The following is a 16,568-nucleotide window of genomic DNA, read 5'->3' as shown; positions in this document are numbered from 1 at the left end:
GGACAGAATTCTGAAAATGTACCAAGATCCTGACCCCTAATTATTCCAACACTGATCTAGATGCTGCTGGAAAGGGGCTTTATAGATACAGTTAGAAAAATTATCTTGAAGTAAGTAGTTATATAAACCAATCTAATTGCATGGATCCTTAAAGCAGATGATGTTGCCCAGGTTGTGAAAAAAGGTGGTCAGACTCTAAGCTCATGCTCACCCCATGGTATAAAGCCGAATTTGAGAGAGGCCTCTCAGAGCCCAGCACAGCTCCTACACTCAAAGAAAAAAGAAAGAGCTCAGGTCCATAATATGATGCATAAGGCAGTTCTTCCAGCAACTTAAAGGAGCCTGCAAGCTAGCCACCCCAGTGACTAGACTGGCTTACAACAGAGAAAGCAAAGAGCTAGCGACCAGGCTTATGCTTTACTGGATTGAGATAACATTGTATCGTCCAGTATACTAAACTTGAAGTAGTTTGTTAGAGCACTATAGTGGTTTGAATGAAAATGCCCTCCCCCCCATTGGGTAAGATGTTCAAACTTGTGGTCCCTGGTTGGTACAGTTTGGGGAGGCTTAGGAGCTACTGCCTTGTTGCAGGTATGTCGTCAATGAACATGGGATTTTTTTTTTTTTTTACCTTGTTGCAGGTATGTCGTCAATGAACATGGGATTTTTAAAAATTTTTTATTATTAATTTATTCTTGTTACATCTCAGTGGTTATCCCATCCCTTGTGTCCTCCCATTCTTCCCTCCCTCCCCTTTTCCCCTTATTCCCCTCCCCTATGACTATTCCTGAGGGCGATTACCTCCCCCTGTATATGCTCATAGGGTATCAAGTCTCTTCTCGGTAACCTGCTATCCTTCCTCTGAGTGCCACCAGGTCTCCCCCTCCAGGGGACATGGTCAAATGTGAGGCACCAGAGTATGTGAGAAAGTCATATCCCACTCTCCACTCAAGTGTGGAGATTGTTCTGACAAGCGACACCACATGCTGGCGAGGATGTGGGGAGAGAGGAACACTCCTTCATTGCTGGTGGGAATGCAAACTAGTACAGCCACTTTGGAAATCTATCTGGTGCTATCTCAGAAAAATGGGAATAGGGCTTCCTCAAGACCCAGCTATTCCACCCTTGGAATATACCCAGAAGATGCTCCAGCACATAACAAAAAAATTTGCTCAACCATGTTCATAGCAGCCTTATTCATAATAGCCAGAACATGGAAACAGCCTAAGTGTCCCTCAGTAGAAGAGTGGATAAAGAAACTGTGGTACATATACACTATGGAATACTACTCAGCTATTAAAAACAAGGAGTTCCCGAAATTTGTGGATAAATGGATTGAGCTAGAAATGATCATAATGAGTGAGTTAACCCAGAAGCAGAAAGACTTAAATGGTATATACTCACTTATATCTGCATACTAGCCCAAGGGGCATGTCCCACGAAAGCCTTCACTTACCAGGAAACTGGGACAGAGGGGAGGACATCCTATTGGGACTCTAGATGAGAGAAGCCTGGGAGAATGGCAAAATAGAAGGATCCTAGAAACCTACAAGTAGAACATTATGATAGGCAGATTTGGGCCCAGGGGTCCCGCTCAAACTAAGGCACCAGCCATGGACAATACAGGCGGTAAACTTTAAACCCCTACCCAGATCTAGCCAATGAACATGGGATTTTCTATTGTATCTGTTTCTCTCTGGTTTGTGCTCGCAATTTTTAAATGTGAACTCTCAGCTTACTACGTTATAATCTTCCTTGCTTCCATTCTGTCATCATGAACTCTTATTCCTTTGGAATTATAACCCAAAATAAGCTTTCTTTAAAAATTTATTTTATTATGTGAACATTGATGTTTTGACTGCATATATGTCTGTGTGAGGGTGTCAGATCCCCTGGAACAGGAGCTACAGACAGTTGTGAGCTGCCACGTGGGTGCTGGGACTTGAGCCTGGGTCTTCTGGAAGAGCAGTCAGTGCTTTTAACCACTGAGCCATCTCTCCAGCCCTCAATAAATTCTTTAGTTGCCTTGGTTATCCATTTTTATCACAGAAACAAAAACCTAATTATTGCAACTGGAAAAATGACAGCAAACACCAACTCTGAGGACAGTAGAATCAGTGGAGGGACAGAAATGTTTATAAATTTTTTTGTTTGTGCCTGCTGTGAATGACTGCTTTGAGTCCTGCCCAAAATGATCATTCTTCCCACGAACTCTGTTAGATCATGGAAACTGCCTTTGTAGTTACCACTTCACCAACTTTTCATTTCATGAGTGATTTTAGGGCCGTTGAGTAGACATATGTTTAACATACACAGTAAGAAATACATATGTAATTAAAAACTTTCTAGGAGCCACATGAAAAAGTAAGAAGGTAAAGTTAATATGTCAATGATTTCAACAGGTAGTGAATATAAAAACTATGTGTGTGATACTGGATCTTCTAATACTGAGTTTTAAAAGCACAATGTGTGTTCACATATCCAGAGCATCCTTGTCCTAAGTTAGCCTGTTTCAAGCATTCTTTTGTCTGCATATTGGCCAGGGCTGGCCAAAAACTTAACAACAGGAACTGGAGAGGTGGCTCAGTGGGTAAAGGCACTGTCTGGTACTTGAGAGGGTTCAGATCCCTAGCACCTACATGGCAGCTAATAACCATCTGTAATTTCCAACTTCAGGGAACCCCTGGCCTCTGACGGTATTAGGCAAGCAAGTGGTGCACAGGCATGCATGAAGGCAAAAACACCCATACACATCAAAAACAAAAAATAGCAGTATATGTAATGATGTAAGGTGGTTTCTTTTTGGTTCATTTACATGAGGCAGACTTTTAAAAGAAGAGTTAGAAGGACATAGGTCAACAATGAAAGTGAGATAGATGGTCACTGCTTGTTCCCAGAGGGCATTGTGAGGGAAAATGGTGAGAAGGCATGAGCTGGTGGCAGGGATCAAAAAATAGGAGCAGCAGGGGAAAAGGGAGAATCCAAAAAGGTTCTATAAATATATCCAACCCAGCTGGGTGTGGTGGTGCACAGCAGGCAGATAGACATCTCAGTGAGTTTGAGGCCAGCACTCTTATTATTTAATTTTTTAAAAATGTAGCCCTCTTTTTTTTTTTTTTTTTTTTTAAGATTTATTATGTACACAATGTTTTGTCTTCATGTACATCTGCATGCCAGAAGAGGGCACCAGATCTCATCGTTATAGATACTTGTGAGCTACCATGTAGTTGCTGGAACATGAACTCAGGACCTTTGGAAGATCAATCAGTACTCTTAACCTCTGAGCCATCTTTCCAGCCCCTAAGGTGGGGTTCTTAACACAGGGAAACCCTGTCTCAAAACAAAAAACAAACAAAATAAAAAAACTAAATGAACCAATCAAAAACCCCAAACCATCCAACCCAGAGTCAGTTTTCTGAACTTACAGTCTTACAGCCCCACTCTCCTGGAAGGGAAAAGCTTAGGCTTTCTCTATCCAGTGTTCAGTCTCCTATTTGTACCAGACGTTCATTTATTCAGTTGTTTGTCCATTCCAGAATGTGAGCTTGGGAATTCCTAGGGGATCTCTGTCACCCTACCACTTACATTCAACCAGAAAATAATTTGTAGAACTTTGAAGTGCAAGTTCAGATATTGCTGTCTAGAACTGAGCTTCATGGGAACAGGCTGGCTTCTGCTAAGCAGCCTCAGGTAAGAAGGCTCCTCCTCCTGGCATTTCTACAGAGTAGGGCACTGACATTTAAAACTCAGCCACCAATATTAAGCACTGTGCTGCAGCCTGGGTGCATTTTATCCTAGACTAAGATAATGAGGCAGCAGTGAGGGTCCCTCTTAGAAAACATGTCACATTACATATAGAAAGGGCTGAAAACACTGACCAAAATAAATATGAGTCTTTAAAAAAAAAAACAGGTAAAAAGTCTTCATGTTTTGCACACATATAATAATTTATTTCACAGTAAACCCCAGAATCAGAATCCATAGTAGAGAGTCATTCATCCAACTCCAAATTGAGCAAAGCAATCACAACTGCTTTGAAAAGTAGCTGTGAGGCAAATGTGGATTTCATCTGCATTTAAAGAAATTGGATGTTTAAAAATTCATTTTACAAAGGAAACTTTGAGCAAGTAACATATATGCATAAATTACGTCTGTGACTACAGAAGTGGATAAATTCTATTTCAGCCAAGTTTAGGTACAGATCTCTGTGAGCTCCGATGCCTGTGAGAAATGCCTTGGCTGTATGCGTTCTTCTGACCCAGAGCAACAACACAACCCTCAGCGCATGATAAGTATCTGCTGACATAATTTCACAGACTATCAAAAATTGCTGTAAAACGAGGGCATTATTACAATTTAAGTGAAATGATGCAGATAAATCCATTTTAATGGATAAGCTTAGTAGATGCAAAATGAGTATGTCAGTGTTTGATTATTTATTCCTCTCCACTTGCCAAAGTTAGAGTGGAGAAATGCACACTATCTACCCTAACACTGTATACAAAGAAGGGAAAAAATTGTTTTCCAAGCCATGCTTGTACCTTGGAAAAGCTTAATCCAAGTGTATAACTGATTTCAAAGGCTCTATTGTATTCCTTCAGTTGCGCCACATAATCTCATCTGCACTATTCTTGTCAAGGGTTGCCTAGGCAATCCAGTGCTCACCACCGGGTGGAGTTCTCAGTTCCTTTTGAATGAATGAGTCTCCTTCTATAGTAGAGCCAGTCGTTTCATTTAAATATTATGTTAGACTAAACAGATACATCTGATATTGCTACACAGTCAAAAGAGCAATGGTGATGAGCCAACCCAGATTCCCTTACAAGGCCACGATACTTGGCAACTTGAAGATTTGTTGAGTAATAATATTAAGTTATATTTGTACTTTGTTATTGTTTTGTTTTTGAGACAGGGTTTCTCTGTCTTGGCTGTCCTGGCTTGCTTTGTAGAAATCGTCTCACCTCCAAAGAATAAAAATACATAGTTTATTCTAGAGGCAAATACAAATGACTGGGAACATGGATTTAAATCCCTCCAAAATACCATGAAACTTTTAACAATAGTTGAACAAAGGAAGCCATACATCAAAACACTTTTCAATACATTAATAGGTACATCAGGTAGGGGGCTTATAGCAAGGCAAGGAGAATGCTGTTATAGGCCATGCTGACAATACTCTTAACTCCTAGAGTGCTAGAAAGCTATGGTTTTGTTAATACATTTCAAAATGTTTTTCTTTTTTTAATTCTGTCAGGATATGAGGTCCAATGCAAGGAGGGGTGGGGTGGGTGGGGTGGGGTGGAGTGGGGTAAAGATCATCCAGGAATAATTATCACCTGCACCTATATTATAGCAACAGTCCAGCTTCCTCACACAATTTACATTTTAACCAATCAATCAGCCTTTGCAGACACTGGATTTTCCCCTAGGAATTCTCATTCACACATGAAACAGACTTTCTGTCACTGTGACCAGATACCTGAGCAGGAAAGATTTGTTTTCGTACTAGTTTCAGAGGTCTCAGTTCATTGTGGCAGTAAGGACATGGTGAACGGCAGGTCCTCTCGTGGTGGCTAGGAAGCAGAGAGAAAGAATGTGTGCAAAGTTGCAGACTTCCTCCCCCCCCCCCTTTATTCCATCCTGGTCCCCAGCCTATCCAACTACTATTAAGGGAAGGTTGACCCTTCTTTGTATATATCTCTGGCATGCTTTCACAGATGCACCAGGAGGTGTTGATCATTAATCTCCTAAATGATTCTAAATCTAGTCAAGCTAACCATTACATCACCACAGCATGTGTCTTAACTACGAATGTGCCTTCCTGTTCTTCTGTAATTCTTTCTACCGGTTGCTCTTGACCACCAAGCAACACCAGGTAACTACTAAACTGCTTTATAACATAAATATTCCTTTTGCATTTGCTAGAATTTTCATAATAGGATTGCAATCTGTACTCTATTATTTGACTTCATCAAGGGGATGTAATTACTTGTTGGTGCAAGTATAGTAGTTTGTTCATGTTTTTAGTATCCATGACATGGCTATATAGCAGTTTTTTTTCTTTGTTTTGTTTTTCAATCCATCTACATTGATGGATTCCCGGGATTTTATAGCTTACAAACATAACTGGTAAGAACAGAGCTGAATGATTAGCGTTAATATAGTTGCTTATTCAAAAATGCATAAAAGCCACCCTGGGGTCAAACTTGGCTTCACAGAGTTTTACATGAAAATTCGTACAGCAGATGGGCTGGTACCACATACGTACTCCAAGTGGATGCGCCTCTTCCTTATGACTATCTGTGTCTGTCTCTCGGTGAAGTTAATTTTGATAACTAGATGGCAGACTAAACAGTGCTGAATGTGTGTGTGTGAGGGGGCCGGGGAGATGGGATTTGCAGGACTTCTGGAAGGGAGCACCGCACTGTGATTTCCAACGCTATTGCATTTCATCTTCCCTTAAGGCCACCCAGAGGCAGGAGATGCTATTCTACTGTGGTCACAGAGGAGTAATGAAGCCCACTGACAACTCACCTAGGCAAAGATTTGTTCGCTTGGAATTTGAGCCCATATATGTTAACATCTTCTCGTGTTCTGTCATTCTCACTCGTGGCTTGTTCTGTGCCACTGGCCCTAGTGTGGTGGGCAGTCAGCTCTGAGAAGAACTGCATTCTGATCTAAGTTCTTGCGGTAGGAGGGCTCCACCTACTCTGACTGGCAGAGGTCAAGGTTATCCATGGGTAAGAATTGGGGCAGCTAGAGGCCTCTGGGCTTAAGAGTGAGGGTATCCTCATAGTCCTTCGGGCCTGACATTAACAGTATATACAAGACTTGGTTTTCAGTAGGCACAGTTTGTTGGGTTCTTAAGGTCAGTTTCAAAATCAAGGTCTTAATTTCAAAATCAACCCACAAGTAAAAGACAATGACAAAGCACATTTATCTAGGTGGTAACCCCGTGCCAGCCCTTTACTGGGTGTTGGACGCTGCACACTACAAGTTGTGCTGCTTTCCCAACATGTCTTTAAGATCTTTGGGGAAACCAGTGAAATCGGCTTCCTGGTCTTGCCTTCCATTGCCGCTAGGGGGCGAGCGCCTCCCAGATTTTCTCCAGGCCTCAGCCAAGGCTCTGGAGTGGTTCTAGCCACCCTTCTGAGGAAGAGTTGAGTTTTGGTACCCTTGCAAGGAATTCCAACTCAGATGTTAGAAAATTTCAGCTTATTGATTTGATAAAAAAGCTCAGATTTTGGGGTTTCTTCGTATTTTTATAGTGAATTTAGTTGCTTTGAAACTATCATAACTGAACTTTAGAAAATGATAATTTTATCCATTCAAAATTGTATACATTTAAACATTGCATTTTAATCACATCTATCCACTGCTATCTCCCTCCAGCTTTCCATAGTGGCCTTTGCCCCATTATCCTCTCAACTTTATGTACTCCTTTTTATGTTATTTTTGTTATTGACAGCCCCTGAATCCACTTAATGCTGTCCAAATGCAAGTGAGCGTGGGTCATGTCTGTAGACGGTTCCGACCTCAGCAGCCATCAACTGCTGATAGCTTCCCTGATAATGTGGGACTCTGTGGGGCTCTCTGCCTCATTCATGGTGGAATTTTTACTGGCTTGCTCTTGGGCAGGTAACTACAGGTAACCTCAGCTCTTTGGCACCCATGCTGTGTCCAGAAGCCAGCATTTCATGGTTCTCCTCATCTGCCAGATCTTACATTCCTTCTGCCAATCTTCTGTGCTGGTCTCTGAGCCTTGGATGGAGGAGAAGGCTAACATCGATGATTCATCCACAGCTGAGCCTACGTGTTACTTACCCTTGGCACGAGACATGAGAGCCTGCAGTAACCATGACTCACTGAGCAGTGCAAGTCCATGGGTTCAGAATTGGTGTGTCCTCTTGGCTGCATTTTCCTCTATGAGTGTAGAGTGGCCCTTCTTACCTTGTCTGACTAGATTTGGTTTGATGCATTTTGTCAAATACTAGAATAGATGCAATCTAATGTTTCTTAGTTGAGTTTGCTTAGAATTCCCTTTTCCATTCCTTTATCCTAAGGTCCTGTCCTATCTCCAACCCCCACCCTCACCGAGACAGTTTCTCTGTGTAGTCCTGGCTGTCCTGAAACTCTCTTTGTAGACCAGGCTGGCCTCAAGAGATCCTCCAGCTTCTGCCTCTGGAGTGCTGCATTAAAGGTGTGTGTGACTACACCCAGCCTGGGAATTTTTTTTTACTTGATGGTGAGGTTTTTTGGGCTTTCAGTATCCTCCGCAGAGATGGCTTGGTGGTCATAAATTCATTTAGTATGCTCTTAATCATGGAAATTAAATTTTTTTATTTTGTATTTTGAGACAGGGTTTCTTTGTGCAGACCAGGCTGTCCTGGAACATTCTCTGTACAAGCATGCTGGCTTTGAACTCAGAGATCTGCCTGCCTCTGCCTCCTGAGTGCTGGGATTAAAGGCATGTGCTACCATGCCCAGCTCAAAAATATTTTATATTCTTTAATTAGCTTACAAACTAGTGCACTTCCGTAAGGCTTCTTCAGACATCCCTTCGCCCTCTCCTCTCGTTCTCTCCGTTGCCCTATCCCTGTCCGCACTTAAAACTTTAACCTGGAGTACCCCTCCATTCCTTTATTTTACCTTTGCTCTATTATCCTGATTATAGTTTGTTTATTCTTTTTGAAACAGGGTCCCACTATGGAGACATAGCTGGCCTGGAGCTAGTTATATAGACCAGGCTGGCCAAAAACTCACAGAGATCTCCTTGTCTCTGTCTCGCAAGGGCTGAGTTAAAGGTGACCACCACCACACAGGGCCTAATAGTATGTTTTCACTTGGCCCAAAGGACCACAGGTTTTCATGATAGCTTTTACATTCATCCTTCATTTTGATGAACTTTGAAGTGTCTGGTGGCATAGGCCTGTAATTGCAGTTGCTGGGTTGGCTGAGGCAGGGAGACTGCTTCAATTATGGTGATGTAACTCAGGGTAAGAAGATGCTCAAAGCCCAGGTGCCATTCCTAACACCACATGCCTCATATTTACTGTGTGCAGGATTTCCAGCAGATGTGTTTTTCCCAGAGGTTGTTTCTATAACCGTGAAAAGTGCTTCGAATCCAGCCTGAGTGAACTGTTTTCTTCTGGGTCAAGGGGGTACAATGGGATTGTGGAGATGTGGGAGGGAGGGAGTGGCCTGGTAATTCAGCAAACACAAATTTAAGGGTTCTCTGGTGGCCCAGTCCTCAGCACACAAGTAAACTTTACTCATGGTGACGCTGGACAGGACTGCATTACCTTTGCTGCACTTGCTTTGCAACAATGTGGGTTTTTTTTTGTTTTGTTTTGTTTTTCGAGACAGGCTTTCTCTGTGTAGCCTTGGCTGTCCTAGACTCACTTTGTAGACCAGGCTGGCCTCGAACTCACAGTGATCCACCTGCCTCTGCCTCCCAAGTGCTGGGATTAAAGGCGTGAGCCACCACGCCTGGCTCAACAATGTGTTTTTAACCGTGAAAGGAGCTAGGGTCTTACTAGCTACGTGGGTACTCCCTGTAGTCCACAAACTGTCCAGGGGTTAGGAAGCGGACTTAACTGAGGTGTTCTGAGTATGAAAGTGACTTCGACTTTCTCCAATCCCTTTGTTGCAGGACCCTGAGAAACCCAAAGGATTTCAGGATGTCACACCCATGGCCATACTAGGACTTGGTTCTTAGGGAGGGAGATTCCAGAGCTCCCTCCTGCCCACCTCTCAGTCCAGTGCAGCCAGAATGCCCTGTGCAAGGACCTGCTGACTGCAGTGACTTGCTCTTGGTTTTTGTCTTCAAGCAGAGCTGCCGGGGGTGGGGGTGGGCGTGGGGTGGGGTGGGGGTGGCAGCTTTTGAAGCTTCTGGAACAGAGGGAGACTGGAAATGCAAATGCCTCCGGGAGGCCTGTGGAGTCCACAGAGTTTGAATGTGTGGAAATAGTGGCTTTCACAAGGAACATTTCTCTATCTGCAGAGGAAATTAGGCAAGCAGTTTCTTTAGGAGAAGCAGAAGCAAGTGGAAAGTGATTTGCCTTCCTTTCCTCTTTCTCTCCCGGGAGGAGGATGATCCTGCAAGAACTGGCCTGGAGGGTGTAGCTTGTCCTTCCCTATTTCTGGAGAACCCACCCTCTGCCTGCTGCCCATCAGAGTTTCTGTTCAGCGGTTGCTGGCTAGTGGGAGGGGATGGAGGTCAGGGGCCCACCAGGGCTCAGACTTACAGTTCGGTGCAGCACTCTGAGCTACACCAGGGTCACCTCCATCACCAGCACTTTGAGTGGGATCTGTGTGAACACTCTGGCAGAAGCAGAGGACCTTAAGCAAATGCCATTTTGCTCCCAGGCAGAGTGAAGGCTCTGTTTGTAAACAGAAGTGAAAGTTTCTGCAGTCTTTGAACAGTGCAGGTAATTCATCAAAATGTAGTAGGCCAGGATGGCTTGCTGGGAATCTCACTGAGAGGCCTGGAATAAGTTTACCTCTGGAGGTAACTCAGGCTTGATAGGTACCCACCTCCTATACCATGCACCTCCCCATACCAGGCACTGGGAAGTCCATGGAGCAAAGCAAACAGCTACCCATCAGTTCTACCTCACAGAGCTTGATACATGCATGGGAGTGTTCCTTGTTTGTGTTATCCAATGTGGATGGCAACTACAGCCAGAGCCAAATCCACATTATGGAAAAACCCAGAATTTTGCAACCAGGAGGCTGAAATTGCCATTCTAATTATTATTATTCCAATTACTGTTATTAATTATTCAAGATGAAGTTTCTCTGTGTAGCCCTAGCTGTCCTGGGCTGTACACCAGGCTGGCCTCAAACTCAGAGATCCACCTGCCTCTACCTCCTGAGTGCTGGGATTACAGACATGATCCACCATAGGCCGGCTGTTCTAATTAATTTTAACTAAGTATAAGTAGCCACACACCATTCATGCCTGTGGCACAGCATTGTTATAACAGAAGCTCCATGTGTTCTTCTGGCATCCCATGTTAACAATGGTTGGATGGAGAGCATCGCCATGTCCCAGCATGAAGTCAAGAATTAGGATTTCTGTTTGCTTCTGTCAGGCATGACTGTCCAGGTTCACTGTACTTTATCTTCCCATGGCCGCAGAACATCCCCAAAGGGCATGTGTGTACCTTGCATGCACTAGTGACTCATTGTTAGGGGAAATTTTTTCTTCTCTCCACCCCCTTTTTAATGCTTAATAATAATCCTGCTGACATTACTATGTTTCAGGCTGCCCACTGGGTCCTTGGTGTGGTGAAAGGTGTAGCTTCTGCTTAATGGGGCTGCTCAGGTGTGGTCCTTTTCCCTCTTAGAACAAGGGTTAAAAACTCCTTTGTCACACATTACTGTCATCATTTCTACAAAAGTATTACATTTTTTATCCCCGTGCTTGTCCCATGCAAATGCTCCTCCTATGACTGCACATCAGTGTTTACAGGGCAGTGTTCCAACCCTTCAGATGATAAGAGAGCTGGTTGATCCCTGGGTGAGGTCCTGTAAGGAAGGCAGGGCAGAGAGAAAGCTGTTTGATCTCTACTGACAGAGGTCAGGCAGGTGGCTTTCTCCTCTGGTGGATAGTAGGGCAAAATCCATCTAGTACTCAGTGTGTTTTTGCTCGCAGCCACACTCCCCCCCCCCCCCCCCAGACAGAGTTTCTCCGTGTATCCTTGACTGTCCAGGCCTCAAACTCACAGTGATCCACCTGCCTCTGCCTCCTGAGTGCTGGGATTAAAGGTGTGTGCCACCATTGGCTGGCTGCAGACACACTTTTTATTACACAGTATTAAGACTAACAGAAAAACTGATTCTAGGATATGACTTAGAAAACGCTAATAGCAAATTTATTCTGTGTGAAGCTGAAGTCAGGTGTAACGCCTTAACAGGGTACAGGGCAGACTCTGGAGGGCTCATGTACTCCATATGTGACTTTGAAAACGCAAGGTTTTTTTTAAATTTTTAATTTAAAATTTAAATTCCCCTCCTCTCCACCAGACCTCTGACAGCAGGGGACCTCCTTCCCTACCATATGACAGCAATATAACTGAAATATGTGTTGGCATGATTGACACATACCTGTGGATGGGGGCACAGTGTGACATTCTAGTGCACATATAACATGTAAAAGGATCAGATTGCACATCAGACATTTGTCACAGCTGTGCTGGGACTATTCAAACTGCTCTTTACTGGCTATTTTAAAATGGTCACACTTAGTTGCATGAATTCTCCAGTGTGGGTGTTGTCACGAGCAGGAGACAACTAATTTTATCCTAAGGTTAGGTAAAGGTTTTGGGTAATCTAATGCAGGTCTCTCAAAAAAATTCTTTTTAAATTTCTAAACCTCACTTCAACTGGGAAGAGGAATTTTTTTTTTTTTTTAAGACGTATTATTTATACAGTATTTTGCCTGTATGCCAGAAGAGGGCACTAGATCTCATTATAGATGGTTGTGAGCCACCAAGTGGTTCCTGGGAATTAACTCCAGACCTTTGGAAGAGCAGCCAGTGCTCTTAACCTCTGAGCCGTCTCTCCAGCCCCCAGAAGATGAATTCTTGACATCTTGTGCTGTGGATCATTTGACACTTGGCTGAGACTTCAAAAATAGCCACTTTAGTCTAACAACAGCACTGCTGAAGTTTTTTTCTGAATTGTTTTTCTACCCAAAATATTGCTCTTACTACATCTGATATTCCGTCTCGGTATCAGTGTCAGTTTGCTTTCTGTCTCTTTGGTAAACATCGTGACTAAAAAATCAACCTGAGGGAGGAGAGATTTTCTGTGGCTTACACATGCTCATTGCAGGCAGTTATTCAGGGAAGTAAGAGCAAGAACTCAAGGCAACAATCTGGGGGCAAGGACTGAAGCAGTGGCCCTGGGGGAACACTGCTGCCTGCCTTGCTGTCTGTGGCTCACCCAGTTTCCATTTTTCAGTAACCTGGGACCTCTTGCCCAGGGGTGGCACCATCCACAGTGGGCTGGGCCCTCTCAGATCAATCATTAATCAAGAAAATGCCCCCACAGACTTGCTCACAGCCAATCTGATGGCGGCATTGTCTTTGTTGAGTTCCCCTCTTGCCAGATGACTCCCGTCTGTTACAAGATGGTGGAAGAACTAACCAGCACTCCTGCCTTTGCTTCTCAGCACTTTTCCCTCCATCATTTGTCAGAAGTCAGACACATACCACGTAAGCACATTCCTCAACGCGTTCACACGCCACAGATACTCTGGGACATTTCCTCCCATGTAGAAATACAGCCAAAGCCTTTACCTCGTTTCTGGTACCCCAGACCATTTTGTTCTCACCTGCTGCAACTTCCTCACACACAGTATTTAAGCAGGCTTGCTTGGCACCACACAAGTGAAACTGTTTTTGAGTACTCCTCTTCATGATTCGAAATCATTAACTCTACACTGTAGAGCCTGTGTTCTGTCACAACTAAGCCCAAATGCCAACTAAAGGCATCAAGTTATAAGGAATGTAACTTGGAAAACAGGAAAGTGTCAGAAAACTGACAGTGTTACTCCTAGTTAAAAATAACATTAGAGGGCTGGAGAGATGGCTCAGCGGTTAAGAGCACTGACTGCTCTTCCAGAGGTCATGAGTTCAATTCCCAGCAACCACATGGTGGCTTGCAACCATCTATAATGTGGTCTGATGCCCTCCTCTGGCCTGCAGGTGTACATGCAGGCAGAGCATTATATACATAATAATAAATAAATAAATCTTTAAAAAATAGCATTAGAGATACTATTAATATCTTATTCCATCTCAGAGCTGGTATACTGTGTTTTTGTTTTTTGTTTTGTTTGTTTGCTTTTTGCTTTTCGTTATTGTAAAGAGTATCATCCTGGCTATCAAGGATGTCTGTTTTTGGGAAATAGCTAATCTCTATGCATGCCTAATGAGATGCCTCTCGAAATGTAGACTAGAAAACTGTATGGAAAAATGATGTTGGTACTTCTTGTGGCCAGCTCAGATACTTAGAACTTAGACCTGTTTTGAACTCCTCAGTCCTTGTCAGGTCTTCAGTTTCAATGCCAAGGCCTGATATAGGCAGAGGCCAGAGGTTCACTCCACCTCTTATTTCGTGACATAAGGAGAATAAACCTTAGGAGCCTCCCAAGTGGGTATAATCTCTATAATCTCAGCTTTGAACTATCCCAGCTTTCTCACTATGGGATGATAAAGGGACCCCAGAAGGAAGGAGATAGTTTTGTCTTGAACCTCTAGAGAACAGAGATGCTAAGTGGCCCACAGATACAGTAAGTTAAGGATCACCCGGCCTTACCTCAGCATTGGACAATCCATTCTGTAAACAGAGACTGTTTTTATTGATGATTCAGAGCCTGGTTCTCCAGAAAGGGAGCAGCAGTGCTGAGGACCTTCATGTCCTGAGGGCGGTAGTGTATTCCTAAACCAGGCTTGGGGGAGCTAGGGTCAGGCTGCCATTGGTTTGTCATGGGTTAGGGCTCTTCATCTATGGTCCCACTTATCTAAATTGTTCCTTGCCTACAGTGACGTACATGTTGAAAACAATTTAAAAACTGTCTTAGGGACTTTTCAGGTTAAAAAACGTTTGTGGAAGGCTGCGTTAAATAACGTATATATAGTCTGTTCTCCTCAGGCTTTCACAGGGATGTTGTGGACCGCTATGAGGGGACAAGAGTGCATGGCTTTTCCTGAGACTTTTGGCTTCATTCCTCTTTTTTGTATTGTGCATAATGAGCTTTAGGAAATGTGGCTTGAGGGTGACTCTCTGTGACCTTGACCAAGGCTCTGTTCTTCCCTGGCCTTAGTTTCACTACCTGAAATCAGAGATCACACCCATTTACACCCTTACTCTGGGGGCTGTGCCACCCATAGCAGCACAAAAACTGCAGAACAGGCCCAGGGGCCCGTCTTTGGCCAGGATGCTGGGAGGCGCATCTACAGTTTAGTGGTGGCCACCTCTTCTGGTCTTGCTCAGTACCACTGAGGTTAGAAGGCCTGGGAAGCGTGCTGACTCAAGCTTTCTTCAAAACAGTAGTCCAGGTGCAAGCCATGAAGTCTAGGTTCTTGCTGACCCCTCTGCCTAAAATTTCCTCACCATCTTTCTTCACCCATTTTTGTTTTGTTTTGTTTTGGTTTTGGTTTTTTGAGACAGGATTTTTCTGTGTAGCCTTGACTGTCCTGGACTTTCTTTGTTAACCAGGCTGGCCTCGAACTCACAGAGATCCACCTGCATCTGCCTCTCAAGTGCTAAGATTACAGGCAGGTGCCCCCACACCTGGCACCCAAGTCATTCTTATTTTTCAGGTTAAGTACACCCTTAGTGACTTCTGGCTTCTGAATTTGTTACTTCTTTTTAAGAAAAAGATTTGAGGGCTGGAGAGATGGCTCAGAGGTTAAGAGCACTGTTTGTTCTTCCAAAGGTCCTGAGTTCAATTCTCAGCAACCTTATGATGGCTCACAACCGTCTATAATATCTAGTGCCCTCTTCTGGTGTGTACATGCGGACAGAACACTGTATACATAACAAACAAATAAATCTTAAAAAAAAAAAAGAAAAGAAAAGAAAAGAAAAAGATTTTAGTTCGTTGTTGGTGATGCACATCTTTATTACCAATACTGCACTGGGGAGGCAGAGGGAGGCAGAACTCTGTGAGTTCAAGGCCAGCCTCGTCTACAGAGCTAGTTCCAGGGCAGCCAAGGCTACAAAAAGAAACCTTTCCTCTGACAAACAAAAAATAACACAACAACAACAACAACAACAACAAACCCAGCAACCAAAAGCAAAAAAATCCAAACCAAAACCAACAAAACAAGAACCTCAAAACAACACCCTCCTCCCACCACCCTCCACAAGAAACTCATTTCCTTTTTTTCTCTTCTTTCTCTTTCTTTCTTTCTTTCTTTCTTTCTTTCTTTCTTTCTTTCTTTCTCCCCCCCTTCCTTTCTCTCTCTCTCTCTCTGTCTCTTTCTCTTTTGGATTTTCAGTACATGGTTTCTCTATTACACAGAGCCCTGGCCATTCTGAACTCATTTTGTAGACCAGGCTGGCCTCGAACTCACAGAGATCTGCCTGCCTCTGCCTCCTGAGTGCTGGGATTAAAGGCGTGCACCACTGTGCCAGCTTCCTTTCTTTATTGTGCGTGTGCAGGCACACATGAAGGCTGAAGCACACCTTTGAAGAGCTGTTCTCTTCTAGTAAGTGGGTCCCTGGGATGGAACTCAGTCCCACACAGGTCCTCAGGCCTCACAGCAGTGAGCCGAGCTGTCTTGCTGGCCTCTAGAAGGCATATGAAATAGTTTATGTAGTATTTTTGTTTTCTATTATGTGCCTTGAGGCTCTGTTGCTAGGCATCCACATGTTCAGGATTGTTGTATTTTCTAGGACTGCTTGTTCATTACATACGGCCCCTCCCAACTCCCGATAACTTGCTTTACTCTGAATGACATTGTTATAGTTACTCCTGCTTTTCATTTATGTTTTCAAATTATGATCTTACTTCTCTCTCTCTTTTGAGAGCTCGTGCTTTGAATAACATA

The sequence above is a fragment of the Acomys russatus genome, chromosome 22, assembly GCF_903995435.1.
Source record: "Acomys russatus chromosome 22, mAcoRus1.1, whole genome shotgun sequence".
Lineage (NCBI taxonomy): Eukaryota > Metazoa > Chordata > Mammalia > Rodentia > Muridae > Acomys > Acomys russatus.
This window is presented reverse-complemented; position numbering follows the sequence as displayed.